The 14597-nt window shown below is 40.5% G+C and overlaps 1 protein-coding gene across 1 annotated transcript in view; it reads right to left on the bottom strand.

Annotated features, from left to right (window-relative positions):
• The window catches only part of NRXN3 (neurexin 3), an 876168-nt gene that overhangs the window by 778768 nt on the left and 82803 nt on the right, over window positions 1–14597 (bottom strand).

Genomic DNA, 14597 nt, shown 5'->3' with positions numbered 1-14597 from the left:
TGCATTTCCTGTAACTAGTGATGCCGGTCAGATGCTGTGGCAGTGACAAGTTTCCACAGGCTGAGTCCTACTGCCTGTATCAGCCTGTCTCTCCAGGTCCAAGGAGAAGTGCCATCCCCAAGGCCCAACAAAGCTGTAAGCCCCCTAAGCAAGGCCCTCAGTCATGAAATATAGTGTCTTGTGAGGCAAAGGATAATCCCAAAATTTACCACTGATTACAGCCCATGTAATTATGCCCCACTGTCACTTTCATTCAATGTCTGCCTGATTGTCTACATGGCTGCTTCCCAAGCCTGCAGTGACCAGTACTGCCCTCATCAGTGTATCTGCAGCTCTCAAGGCTTTGAATTATCTCAAACTAATTCAGATACCACTACCTTGTGAACACAGCAAAAGGAAAAGGTTAAATTCTCATTATACATTCCATCAGGAATGATTTTGAACTAATATTTCCCTTCATTAAAAACACTGAAAAATTACAAGAGACAAACAACTCTAAAACATGCTAATCTTAAGACAAACATGAACAATCCTTGTTTTAGGAATACTGGAGCAGAGGTTTGGAAATACCTGGGTCATTGAGTAGGTTCTGCAAAACACCCAACCACACATTTCAGTAACTAAGCTCAAGCTTCCCAGCAACCCTATTCCACTCATGCCCAAGAACACCTTCAACACCTTACAGCAAACTACTTCCAAATAACTAGTTTGTCACTATAATATGGAAGATCTGAGGAGATCCAGGATCACTCCCTCCCCCACCCAAGTCCCCTATCTCTCTCACACAAAGCCTATATGAAAGAGAAGTCTGCTATAATCTCCTGAAACAAACCATGCCTGTTTCCACAGTGGAAGGTGATAAAAAATAGAACCAAAGCCTGACAATCTGACCAGAAGAAATTGCATTTTCTCTCCCTGAATCTGGCTGTTGCTTTAATCCTGACATCGTGAAGGGGACGTGAAATCAGGCATCTGGGATAATGCAGTAACAATGGGAGTGCTGAGGAGCTTGGTGCAGCCTGCAGGCTATCTCTAACTGAATCTAATCTGCACTGCTCCAGAGAAAGATGGAAAAATTATCAGTCAGTAGCCTATTTGCACAAAGGTGGAAAACATTCCCTGCCCTTCCTAGACAACTGGTCCAGGAAAGCCCCTTTATAGGATCAAGCTGACTGCAAAGTACCAGAAACCCTTTTCACTTCTCAGTGCTGACACCCATGAGCAATGATATCTGTCCACTGGTTATTCCTGCTGCAGTGTAGAAAATAAAAGAATTCAACACAATGAAGTAAATGCAAAAGGAGTCTTTAGGCAGGAAATATTGCAGCTTTTTCTAAAGAAGTAAAGATTAAATTAAAAAATAAAATAAAATAAAATAAAACACTAGGAACAGCAATTGCACCATGAGGCTTGCTTGCTGTTTCAGTGCCACATAATACAGCAAGTTAAGACTTCACAGAAACAGCAGGGAGAAGAATTCAGGATCTTCTCAAAAGTACGTGCCTCTGCCACCCACACATGAGAGGAAGCACTAGTACTTTTTTTTGCTCTCTTTTTTTAGCTCTATAAGACACTTATGACTTGTTGCACATAGCCTAGCTTTTCTGAGAACCTCCACTAGAGGACTTCTCTTCCCAGGAGCCATTAGTCAGGTTACAAAGCAATAGGTGTTTCAAAGTAAACCCTCTCCTTCCACACTGAGCCTCCCACAGGTGGAAATAGTACCAAAACACTGATACACCCTACACATGTATTTACACTCCCCTGAACACAAAAGACTTTAATTCATTAATTGACACACACCTGGAATTTTGTGTGATTTACCAAAACCACCAGCAGTGTAATGGAGGGAATATGCCACTGTGTAATGAAAAAGCCATGAGCCCTTTCTGGAAGAGCACTGGGAAAGTGTGTCAGGCCCCTTGAACAGCAACAGCTCTTCAGGCCCTCACTTGTTCAGATTGCTGATCCCTTCCTGCCCCGTCCCCTTGCCCTCCTCCTACTGCCCTAGAGCACTGCCATCCTCCAGCCCCTGGTGCCTCACTGCCAGGTCTTTAAGCCCCTCCTTTTCAGCACTCTGAAACAAGGGAGCCCAAACAATATGGGCCTTGGGGAACAGCTGACAGCTTTATCTCCTGAGCCACACCACCTCCTGCAGCCTGTGCACAAATGAGATAATATCCTCCTGCATCTGAAGGGTGCCCCTTTTAATCTTATGACTAAATATCCTCAAAAACATTATTCAGAGAAAGCATTTTAAGATAAATTAATTTGAAACATAATTTATGGCCACAGACTGAAACACTACATCACTGGGCACACACAGAAGTGCTATTTGCTGCCCTCCTAAACAAAGACACAGAGACAATCTTCATATGGAAACATGCTTCTCAGCACACTGGGCACAGCTTTTCTAGAAGTAAAGCGTATAGACCTGTAATTAAGTATCTAATGCATCATCATGGACAGAGCACTAAACCTGTGTCCTAGACAGGGATAAAGCCATGACATTTACAGCATTCAGAAAATCCAAACAATCAATTTGGTACACCAAGCTACATAAGCCTGCAATAACATAAGCCAAAACCGAGCAAGAGTAGCAATGAACAGATTACTGTTTTTAAGAAGTCCCTGTTATGTGGGTTCAGGAAGGCATATAATTCAAGGCTACAAATCAAATCATAAGCACCACCCTTGCATCCTGCTCTCCTGCTCCCCCCTCTCTGAAGGAAACATTCAGCAGCACTGCCCGGATGTTGCATTTGCATTTTATTCAGTGTCCAGATCCAAGTGCCAGATAATCACTATATTTAGTTTTTTACAGAAAGGTTAAAACCTTAATGGCCTGAATCATCAGAGCATGACTTCAGTCTGATTCTAATGTAAGCCTAATGCTTTTAGCAGTCACACTGGGGGGAAAATCAGTGACGTGACTGCAAAACTGAATGGCCTAAGCATCTTACACAACCCATATCTCTGTTCTAGTGTAAGTGATACAGAAAGATGTAGGAAAAGCTTGTCTCAAGATGCACTGCAAGCTAGCTACAGAGATGTGAACAAACTCTGCCAGTCTTTGGACACCAAGTCACATTTACTGGACCAATTTTTTTTAAAAATCCTTTTCTCAAAACTACACAAAATAAAAACCCAAAGTGATTGCTTTCTTTCCCTTTCCTGCTACCACCTGGCCCATCTGGACAACAGCCTCTCACTGCCTAAACACTGGCACTCAATTTGGATATCACTGATGCATACTGGAGGACAAAAATCCCTGTTACAACAGGAAAAGAAAATCTTCACACCCAACACTACCCGTGCTAAGACCCATCCAGTGAGCTGCATCAAACCCTTCTGCCTCTACTGCTCTAAGACACCTGGCTATGTAGTAGCATGCTCTTCTGTACCCAAATCAACAACTAAACAAGGTCCAGACTTCCAGGAAACTATTGTCATAGCAGTAGATAAACAGCATTTCTGCTGAAACTGTTTGCCTAATTTCTGGCTGGGCATATCCCTAAGTATTGGCTGTGACAAAGTCATGGTGCCAGACACCTGCTTTTCACATTTTCATTTCTTCAGGAGGCAGGCTAGAAAACATTTTGTGTGATGCTTATGCCTGCCAGTGTGGTGAGGATGAGGAAGGATCACTTCACTTGACATGAATAGTTCTGCATCCAGTAAGTTTGCCAGATAACACATGGACAGGAGAAAGAGAGACTCTCAAATAAGCATTTAGATCAAAAGGTGCAGAAACAACCATGGAAAAGCTTACTCAGCTCTAGTTTCCAAGCAGAGGATTCCATCCTTGCAAATATTTGCTCTACTAGTGCCTTGTCAAGGCTCGCTTTACAAAGTAATAGTAATGGATTTCTCTCTCTTCCCTTGGAAAAGTTTATTAAAATGAAAAAAAAAATCTGGTCATGAAAAAAATCTTCTTTCAACTTGTTCTCTGCATAATTTCACTCAGAAATGGATTCAGAATCCATCTAAATGCTCTGAAGAAATGAAATAATAGCTAGTGTAGATAAGTTTTTATTTTTCATACAGTTAAAGCTCTCTAGGGAAAACTGCTTTTGAGTAATCATCCAACACGACTTTTTAATGTATAAAATTAGTGAAAACATTTTTGGATGCTTTTTTAATGCAAAAATGAAGCACAACTCAAAAATAGAATCCATGTATCTGCAGATATTTACAAAATATATGCCACCATTGTGTATAGCTACTAGAGCATGCTTATGTCAGGTTGTCTTGAGCTCACATTACCTTTGGTAGCAGTGAATCCTGCAGTGTTTCAAAAAGTCACATAGTAAATCCACCTTCTCACAGAAAAAGCCCATGATACAAGGGCAGAGAAGTGGGGTCTGGAGACTTTACTATTAACATATCTGAAACTTGTATCAGAAGTGAGAATAAGCAACTTAAAAATGCATGAACCAAGTTCTCTCTAAAACAAAGTACTAAGGAAAATGGGGCAAAAAGAGGACCAAAACAACGTTAATTATTGTCAACAGTTTAATCACACCCAAGCAAAGGATTTTAAAGTCATTACTCTTCCTGCAACCATATCTTGATCTCAATGCTAAGATATTATTTCTTTCACAACACTGTTGAATTTATTTTCCATATATCATCCCATTCTCACTTTTTCATCTTACTTAGATTTATTCCTTCAGCAGAATAAATATCCTGCAAATAAAGTACAGTGTGTCTTTGTAGCTGAAATAGCAGTTTTCAAGGAGCAGAAGATTTTTTTCATTTGTGGAAAAGTTTCAACTGTAGAGAGACTAACCAACCTATTTCTCTAAATGGCAAATGACTAGTAATGTTCCCTATCCTCAACAAATGCTTATAGAAATTAATTTCCTTCAGAAACAAATCAAAGCAATAATCAAATAACTTTTCTAACTTTATTTACAAACTCCTTCAGATTCATTCCCCAATTTGGGGTTGAAAGTAAGAGGAAAGTTTTTTGGTAAAAAACCTTTGACTGTCTTAGAACGTGGCCAGCTTAGATGGCCACAGAGCAGACAGTCAAGAATACAGAAGCCATCTATCCTTTGAGCTTATCCAAATCATGGTGTGTCTCAGTGCTTTAAGTAAACACACACACAAGGTTATTTCTCATAACCAACAGATTAGAAGAGCCACTGTATTTAAAAAATCCTAAATAAACTCTACGTCTCTATGGGTCTATGTCTAGGTGGAGGCCAATGCCAAGTGGAGTCCCTTTACTCCTAGAAGGGCTCAAGGACAGGTTGTATGGGGCTTTGGGTAACCTGATCTAGTGAAAGCTATCCCTATCCCTAACAGAAGTCAGGAAGAACAGAGTGGTTTCAAATAGGGACCCTCCTTGGGACCACAGAACAATCATTCTCCCCTTAATCTTCAGCTGTAAATTTCAGCAGCACCAAAGCAGTGCCAAATAACTAATGAATCTATCCTGATAAACAACAGATCCGTGGGAAACTCTGCCTCCAAAGATCATCCTTATCAGATCTGTCTACCAACTACCACACTTGCCAGATCTGTGTGCAACAAATGCCATGTCTTTTCAGTATTCCAGGTTTCCTTTTTGACTGAATTTCAACACATTATTTCTCCCATTCACTTGACACTTAAATGGAAGATAAGGTAACATTTAGAATAGGAAAATGTCTTGCTTCATCCAATTCCCTCTCAAAACAGTGTTAGAAGTATTGGCTAGACCTACAGACCTGCAGATGTTCATGTAATTCTACGATGAAAAACCTCCAGAGCTCAGATTGACATGGAAAGAACTGAAAGTTTCTATAAGCATTTGCCTCTGAATCTGTAATAATGTAATACCTTTGCAGGGAAATGCCCTGTTGCAGTAAGGAAACAGAGCAACATGGTATCAGTTCTCTAACCTTAAACTATGTTGATTGTAATTACTAGAGGCTGCAGCATCCCTGGAGAGGACATACCTGAAACAGACAAAAAGTGAAGGCTTTCCCAGGCTTTTTAAAGATCTCGTGAGCAACAAAGTTAGTCAAGATATCTTGGCTGCTTTCCAACATCAGTAAGTATCTCCTTTGAAGTCTTAATCAGATAGGAAATTTTTCTTCATTCCTGTACTTAATGACATAAGTTGAATTAGCATGCTGTTAAATGACAAACCTCATTTGCAAGCTAAATAAATCCTCCTGTCTACACAATTCTGAAAGTACTTTGGGATCCTTCAGGATAAAATAAATGCTTAAGAACAATTGTGGAATGTTGCAATGAGTACTGCAATCTTTTAATTTATTCAATAATAAATTGATTTCTTCCCTAGAGCTGATTTTTCCCTTGTGCCAGTCTCCAATATCCTTCCTTGATGTAGCAGTAAAAGATTAAATTGCTCCTGGGGCTAAGCTCCCAGCCAGACAAGTTCTCCAAGGATCAGACTTTACTATTTTATCATTTGCTTCAGTGGTTGATCTTTGTAACATCTGTTCAACTGGTGGAGTCCTGAGACTGCACTCCCTTAGTTCAGCTCTAGAAGTAACTTCTTACTTCTTTTAACATCTCAGGGGGCTGCAGATAATTTTCAGGTCTCCATGTTGAGTGGGGTTCATCTAATAGCCATGATGCACTGATAAATTGTGAACCAATAAACACAAAAGGAAGTAGCATTATCACATCCACCTTATTTCAACACAAGAAATAACTCTGAAGCTTAAAGGAATTCCAATACAGTAGTGGAAGGAGTTTTTCACCCTCCTTGGCTCTATACAATAGCAACCTCCTTCCAATCCCTTTCTGAGAACTTCAAAACATGCTAGTTTTTCTGGGCTTTCTTCCCTCCTAGTTCTTAAACTCAGATTCCCAGAAAGGGCTCCTTCACAGGGAATACCCTCTTCTTTTGGGTGCAATTGTCAGCATGCACTGCTGCCCAGGAGATGTACAGAGACCCAGGGGAGTCCTTCAAGAAGCGAAAGGCAGGTCCTGGGCACAGCCTGCAGCCATTAAAGGAATCACTTATATTTATATTGGACAAGGCACTTGTTCTCTAATGCAGTCTGTTGTGCAGGCAATAAAACACCTAAGAAAAGCATGCTAAGAAAAGCATGTAGGTGAGATCCAGCTACCTCGTGGAGCAATGCCCCATCACCCACTGCAGGATGGACTGCACACTTCACTCATATGCACCAGGGCTGAGCACAGCCTCAGCAGTGCCACTCCATTCTGCAAGCTTCTGGTTTGAAGGCACTGAACACTAGGAAAGGAAGTTACACTGAGTAATGACAAGGGAAATGCACTTGAAGCCCAAGATTAGCACTTAGAAATATGGGCAATTCAACCATCAATACTGCAACACATGCACTACTGCATGGAAGAGTCACTGATTTGGGCTGGGCTTCTCCCTCACCATCACCCCTTCTCTTTAGTAGTCTCAGTCATCCTCTTCTATCTCACTTGATGTATTATACCTTTCCTTCAAAAAAGTCCTCTCTGTCCATAAAAACTTTGCAGAGACAGGAAAACTGCTGAGCATCTTGTGCATAGAAGGCAGCCACAAAATTACCCCTGCTTTTAAATGTGCAAAACACATTGACTTCACAGAAAGCAGCAGTGCCTCTTTCTGCCCTTGTGTTCCTACAGGGCACATAGACAACAGCACATCTGCTCTCCCAAATCCCTGATAGGCTTGCTGACAAGGAGTCTTGCCTATGAGCTATGACAGGTTAGTTGGCATTAGTGCCCTTGAATTATGTGGCTGAATTCACATACCCACCCTCAGCCAATGCTTAACCAAGCTGTACACACTTTGCTATTTAAACTTCTCATCAGCTACTCCATCTGGTCCCCTAAGCAGTATAACGAAAGGCTCCCATCTTGAGTTTACTTCTTTAAATCAAAATGCTCTGAGTAATTCAGCAGAGCACTTCACACAACTCCTAGACCCATGGAAATAAATACAGAAGACTTATTTGACCACTTATCCAATATTTTCTGTACCAGCCCCTCCAGCCTAATCTCATTGGCTTTGCCAGTTATTTCATAGCTGTTTCAGATAGATTAAGCACCTGACTCCTTAGTAATGTAAAGGGTCTCGCAGCTTGCAAAGGGCTTTTTAGTATTTAAATGTGTACTGTTATGCTCAGTTTCTTATTATTACATCTCACTACATCCTTCCAAGCCTTCAGCAATTTTATTGAAATATCTTTTTGAAGTATTTAGAATTTCTTAAAGGTCTCAGAAAAAACAGTCTCCCTCTTTGCCCACAGTATCTAACAGTTCCATATCCTCTGGTGATCTGGCAAAGGGAAACCAATTCCAGTAGGAGTGCAATACGTACTATTCATCTCTTCCTCCAGAAAGAGATGGCTCACTTGTGAGCTTCTGGGCTGAAATCCATTGGAAAACAGTCAAAACAAATTTTTCATTCTGTTGCTACTGTAAATAAGAAACTGGCAGTACCACACAAAGATCTAAGAAGACTGAACTAATGATGCTGTCTTCTTCCCAGAGACCATGCCACCAGGAGACACACAGAAAGGAAAATACAACATATTTGGTCTCAGACAGGTGATAACCCAATTAATCTTGTGAGTGGTTAAAATTAAACGGTTCAGGTAGCCACAGAGATGAACACTCCATTCCAAACTTCCACACCAGCTCTCTGTAAAAATCAGATTTTTCCTAGCTGTACAGAGCTTTCACATCCTTGCTGCTCAGAGACAGAGCAGCAGAGGAAGACTGTTCCTCCTTATAGCAGGTGCCTCTTTGCATTAGCTGTAGTGGATTTCAGTCCCTACAGGAATACAGCTTCCTCCCTTCCCACTGGGAGGATTAACACTTGTGCTCTCTACAAGCAACTGCTTGTCTTGCAACTCCAAAATAAGCACCTTTGAGGCACCTACAGGAAACACATTGCCTCTGGTTCCCTGCGCTCTTGTCAAGCTCTTGGGGCGATGCAAGCTGTCAGCCACATGATCCCAGAGCAGAGGAGAGAGTAACGCCAGTGCTATCCATGGATGGAGCAGGCTTGCTGTAATTGCTTCTAAAAGCAAATTCCACTGGGCCCAGGGGAGGGCAGAGACTGGCACGTGCCTGTACATACTCACACAGAGGATCTCTTATTCCTTTCAGCTTCTACTGTGCAAGCTTACTGACCTCCTGCAGTATTAATGAATTCCTCTCACCTCCCTGCTCTGACATCTGCTCAGGAGAACGGATGAGTAAGCAGGTAATCCAATTGGGCAGGAGAAAAGCAATGAGCCAATTCTCCCACACAACTGTGTTACCCTACTGCTCTTTGGCACTGCCTGCCCCTACAGGCCCTGTATTCCAAGAAAAAGCTTTTCGGCTTCCAGCCCTGAGGATGGCTGAACAGACCTTCTCCACCTCTAGCTAATTTCATTGCTCCTGCTCCTCCCTAAGTATGACATAAAAGGCTGACTTCTCATTTCCAAGATTTCAACATTGACAAAGCATAAATGAAACCTTGATTTTTCTTCACCTCCTCACTTTCTGTAAAGCAAGTTAACATAAACAATTGCTCCCCCATGCACAGCAAATTATACCAGACAGATCAACAAAGCTTCTGCACAATAGAAATAAATCAGATCCAAATCAATCACTGTCAGTAAAACAAGCTCTCAGGTAACCTTCAGAAAGTTAAAACAGGCAGCAATACTAGACAGCTGGGAATTAAGGACAGAAAATGTCCATAAAGTTAATCCTAGCTCAGGGCTAGGACAAGATTTGCTGATATAAGTTGCCAACCAGTACTTTTCTCTAGCCTTTCTTTCAAAGGCATCAAACATCCTTTCCAATATACATTCAGATTCAATCAGTTTATACTGAAAAATATTAAGACAAGTATTACACTGATGGTCAGATGAATTCTTCCCTGTCCAGGCATTTCTGCTACCACTACTTAACTTTCAGTTGCATACAAATTTTCTTCCCCAGTTTATGCATGCTTAGGATGCCTGTTTGCCTTTCCATATTTTACAGTCTTTCAGTGGAGCACCTCACTGTAGGAAGAACAAAGATCATCTCTCCTGCCTCTGCCATCTCCCATTCATACCATACCACTAAAGGATCTCCTAGAAATCAAGGGAAAAAGCAAGAATGTAGACAGCTTTTCTCATTGACTATGAGAATGTGTTCATCTCTGCTTGGCTCAAAATAGTATCTGACAAGAGTGAATCACACAAGTTCTGAAAAATTCCCAAGAAATAAGCAAAGAAATCTATAGCTGCCTTCCTCAATCTCACTCCCTGACTGCCTTATTGACTTCTGCTGCCTGTATCGACCATTTGCAGCTACCTGTCTGCTCTCTCTTCCATTAAGGCAGCTACCAATAAAACATGAGAGGAGTGAGAAGAAAGGGGAGCACTGAATTACTGTGGGGACCTTCAGCACTGCCTCTTGCTGAGAGGGATAAAGAGGGACCAGTGAGGAAATGCACAAAAATCGTTTGCCTTCATAAGAAGCCACTGAGTTAACGCAATATGAATAAATATCATAAAAAAGATTTTACTTGATTTAAATAAATGTCTAAAATATCCTGAAATACCTTCATCAGTCCAGCCCTGGGGAAAAGAGAGGGGAGGAGACAACCTTATAGAGCCTGTATACCCAGGATGCCACTAACCTCCAGAGCAGGGTATGGAATTCAGAGGATATCTATCTTCAGAACAGATTAATCTCCATTCTCCCATTAACTCACACTTTCAATAGCTTGTTCTCCATTACATTTCTTGGTTCAGTCTTCCCTCTATTCATCTTGCTTCAGTCTTCCCTCTATTCTTCTAATGTAAGAACTACACCTACTAACACTGTTTACATGACTAAATATGCTAACCCAGAGATGAGGAAATAGTTGCATTTTTATGAAAAGAGGGTCCAAGGACTGAAATCAAGAAATAAGCCAAACTATGCTGGAAGGGCTATATCCATGTAATTCTAAGCCACAAAAGGACTAGTATGAACTTGGCTCCCATTTATTTTCAAGTCAAAGAGAAAAAATTATATATTTTTTTTTTTTTTCCCAATCATTTGACTTTTCCTCTATCCTTTTCCTTCTCCTGACCCTTTCTATTTACTGTTGCTTTAAGCTTCCCTCCTTGTGAACAATCCTGTGTTGTTAAAAAGCTGTACTTGATTTGAGAAGGAAAACAGAGGAAAGCATTAGCTTTTGTGTGTATGTACAGGCTAACAAGTGGACTCAATGATTTTGAAAGTCTTTTACAATCTAAACAATTCTATGAGTCTACAGACACGTATTAATAGATATATATACACACATCTTTCTCTACACAAGTGCATAGATGAAAACCCATGATGTCTGAGAACAAATCAAGAAATTACTATGCATTTTTATGTACACATAAACAACCTTAGTCCCTTACTGGAGCACTATATACATATAATTTTTTGCTTGGTGGAGAGCAAAACACATGGCAAAGGCTGCTCACCCTGGCCTCAGCCCAGCACAGTCAGCAAGCACCCTGTGGTCACATCCAGACCTGAAAGCTGCGAAACACCTCCAGGTTTACAGTTTAAATGCCCACAAGAGGTATGGAGAACAGAGAACATTATGCACATATTTTTAAAGGAAAAAAAGCAGAAATACAAACACTGATCTTAATACTAATCTTTAACCAGAGAAAAGTTGTACATTTAGCCTGTAGAGCTCCAAAAGAAAAACAGCCAACCACAGTATCATAATGTTAAATTTTTTCAAATATCCTAAGAGTCATAAGAAGGCTACAAGTAAAATTTCTTCAGAGAGCACACCTGAAAGCCGTTCAAAGTCTTCCTAAAGTTCTCAATTTAAAACATCTTGTTTGCATGTCATCATGTCTGACGTGCACCAAAAAACCCTCATGGAGGCTTAAAACATACATAGTTTTTCCTCAAATGAAAATGTAAGAGTTGGCAGATTATTTTTGCACTATTATGGAGGATCTTTTTAAAGCTATATGTATATATTTCAGTTACATGTCAAACATGCAGATTTTTCAATACTGTAACTGTCATCTTTCAACTTTTTTTTTTTTTTACAGCAATAAGCAAACATTTACATGTTTCAAGGCCCACAATCACAGCCAAACCTTCACACTTCCATTCTAAAATGAGTCTCCTCAAAAGCCAAAACAAACATGTTGTGTCTAGCTTTTCCACAAAACAAGGCTACATCAATTGGTAGGCTCTTGTGTCACATGCACCTAGTTTTCCTACAAGCAGAGAAAAAGAAAAAAAATATAAGAAAGCAACTTTCAAAATAAGCATACCTTTGCTAGAAAAAGACCTGTTGCAATGGGAAGTCATGCTACAGAATAGAGTGGAAATTCCACAGCTGAAGGCCTCACATAGGATCAGGAAGCCCACAAACAGAGAAGGTGTAACTGTGTGAATGGCAAGTTCAGCCTTACTATGTGTCTTCTGTTTGCATCCACAGCAGAATGAAGCATCTGTCTTCCCCCAAGCAGCACAGGGAGGGGAGCAATCTTTTTGCATAGAGAACATCTTGAGCAATACATTGTGGTCAAATTAAGTCAATGAGTCACACCATAAAACCAAGAAAAACTAGACATGTGGTTACTTTTTCCTACTATGACCTTGATTCCATTCATGCAAAGCAAATGTTCCTAGAAGAAGCTAAAAGTCTGGCTATGAGGGAGGAAGGAACAAAAAAAAAAAAAAAAAAAAAAAGAAAAATTAATAGGATTTACTGGTTACTGGCACACAATGGCACTTCTCCAGTCCTCCAGCATCCATCATATCCATCCAAGGCCAGAACAAGGCCTGCAGACTAAAAAATTCAGTGAGCATTTCCTCTGCTATGCAATTACAGCATACCCAAAGTGCATCCCTGCAGTCTCCACTAACCCGAGGCACTATTTGGTAAAACTGGTTTTAGATATCAGCAAGACTATTGATTAAGAGAAATTTTAGGAGGACGATCTTCTCACCTGTAAGGAACCTTGACACACGTATCAGCCATTACTGATCTCAGAGTTCTGACTGGCTAAGACTAATGCTTTGGAAAAGGGAATACCAGTGAGAGCAGCACCCAAACAGGTGGCCAAATCAGCAGAGAATTAACCAGTCATGAACAAGCTTCTAAATCAGGTACTTGATGGATAATATGACTATAGGAGGATTCAATCTAAAAGTCTCAAGTCACCTAATTCATGTGATGGACAGATGATACACTCCCTCTTCCCAGTCCAATACTCTGCCCTGGATGGCAGTAACTTTCCTCTGAGCAATGTTGCTAGGTCAGTGCTGCTGGTCATCCTCAAATCTCATGGTCTCACCCAGATGGCATCCTGGGATCCAATACTGAGTGAAAGCTCAGCAGAAAGGGTCTACAGTACCCAAAAAAATCCAAGAGTCCATTCAGCACCTTTGTGCGCACACATAAATATAACCCATTTCTCACAAGCCAAAAAGCATTACATGATAATTTTGTGACCACAGAGATGCTTTAGGCCTTGTTTTAAACTGGACTCCCTAACTTTAAGAGCTTATAAACCACGTTCTAATTCCTCACCACCAGACATATGCTTAAACAAGGGTCAGGCTGGAATATAAATGTTGCATACCTCCACTGCCAGTGCTTCAGAGCTGCTGAGTTCCCTCAGATGAGAGCTGGACTGAAGTCACTTTGAGTGAAGGGCCTTGCATCTCTTGTATTGCAGACAGAACACTTCCCCTTCCCTCTTCAAAGTATTTTATATTAAACATGGTCTCTACACCCCCTCTTTACAGATTCTCCACTCCTTTGATCTAGGCAGGATAAAGTAGGATAATCATATTTTTCTTCAAGATGAACAAAATCTCAATTTCTGAGAAAGAATGACTTACTTAAAGAAAGGTAAATGTACAATGGCTGGAAGGCAAAATGGAGGGAGCCAGAGATGGTGGTCGTAACCCCATAAATTCACTGCCACTCCTATTTGAGTATCATAATGGAACACTGCCCAAATAATGCTCTTTCTTTCCCCTCTCTCTTTTTGCCTCTTTTCTGTTTCTTGCAATTTTAACATAGGGAAAGAGGAAAAAAAAAAATGCTGTTTCCAAACCTATTCCAAATTCTTGATCCATTAGTTCTTCTGTTCTTCTCAAATAATGAGGGCAACATACATGTGACCCAAATCCTGTACTTTCTTAAATTCTAAATCTTTCAAATATCTCTGGACCTGAAGATGCAATTGCTGGTCTACACACCAAAAAAGCAGAAAAATAAATTTAAAAGAGAGCTGATACCAGGAAAGATTTTGATAGCACAAGGGAAGATTTCATCATGCAGAAAAACAGTTCTAGATAAAACAGAGATCTTGCTTGGCTTTTGATCACACAATGACCAGATTACATGAAAGCTCGGCAGCTGTTTTGCTACTTAAAGAAAGCAATAGCTGGAGGATTTTAAAATAAAAAGCATGTAACCCTAAAATGAATTACAGACAGAAGGGAAAGCTATTAAGTGATTTACCCAAACACAGGATTTGATCATCTTTCTTATTGTGCCCAAGAATGCAGACTGAACTCTTAATGGTTATGGAAAAGCTGGTCCCAGACATCAGAACACACAAGGCTTGGCAAGTCAAGCCTTGGGAACCCAACAGAGG

This window comes from Oenanthe melanoleuca, chromosome 5 (genome assembly GCF_029582105.1).
Source record: "Oenanthe melanoleuca isolate GR-GAL-2019-014 chromosome 5, OMel1.0, whole genome shotgun sequence".
Classification (NCBI taxonomy): domain Eukaryota; kingdom Metazoa; phylum Chordata; class Aves; order Passeriformes; family Muscicapidae; genus Oenanthe; species Oenanthe melanoleuca.
Note: the sequence above shows the minus strand (reverse complement) of the source record. Positions and strands in the feature narration are given on the sequence as shown.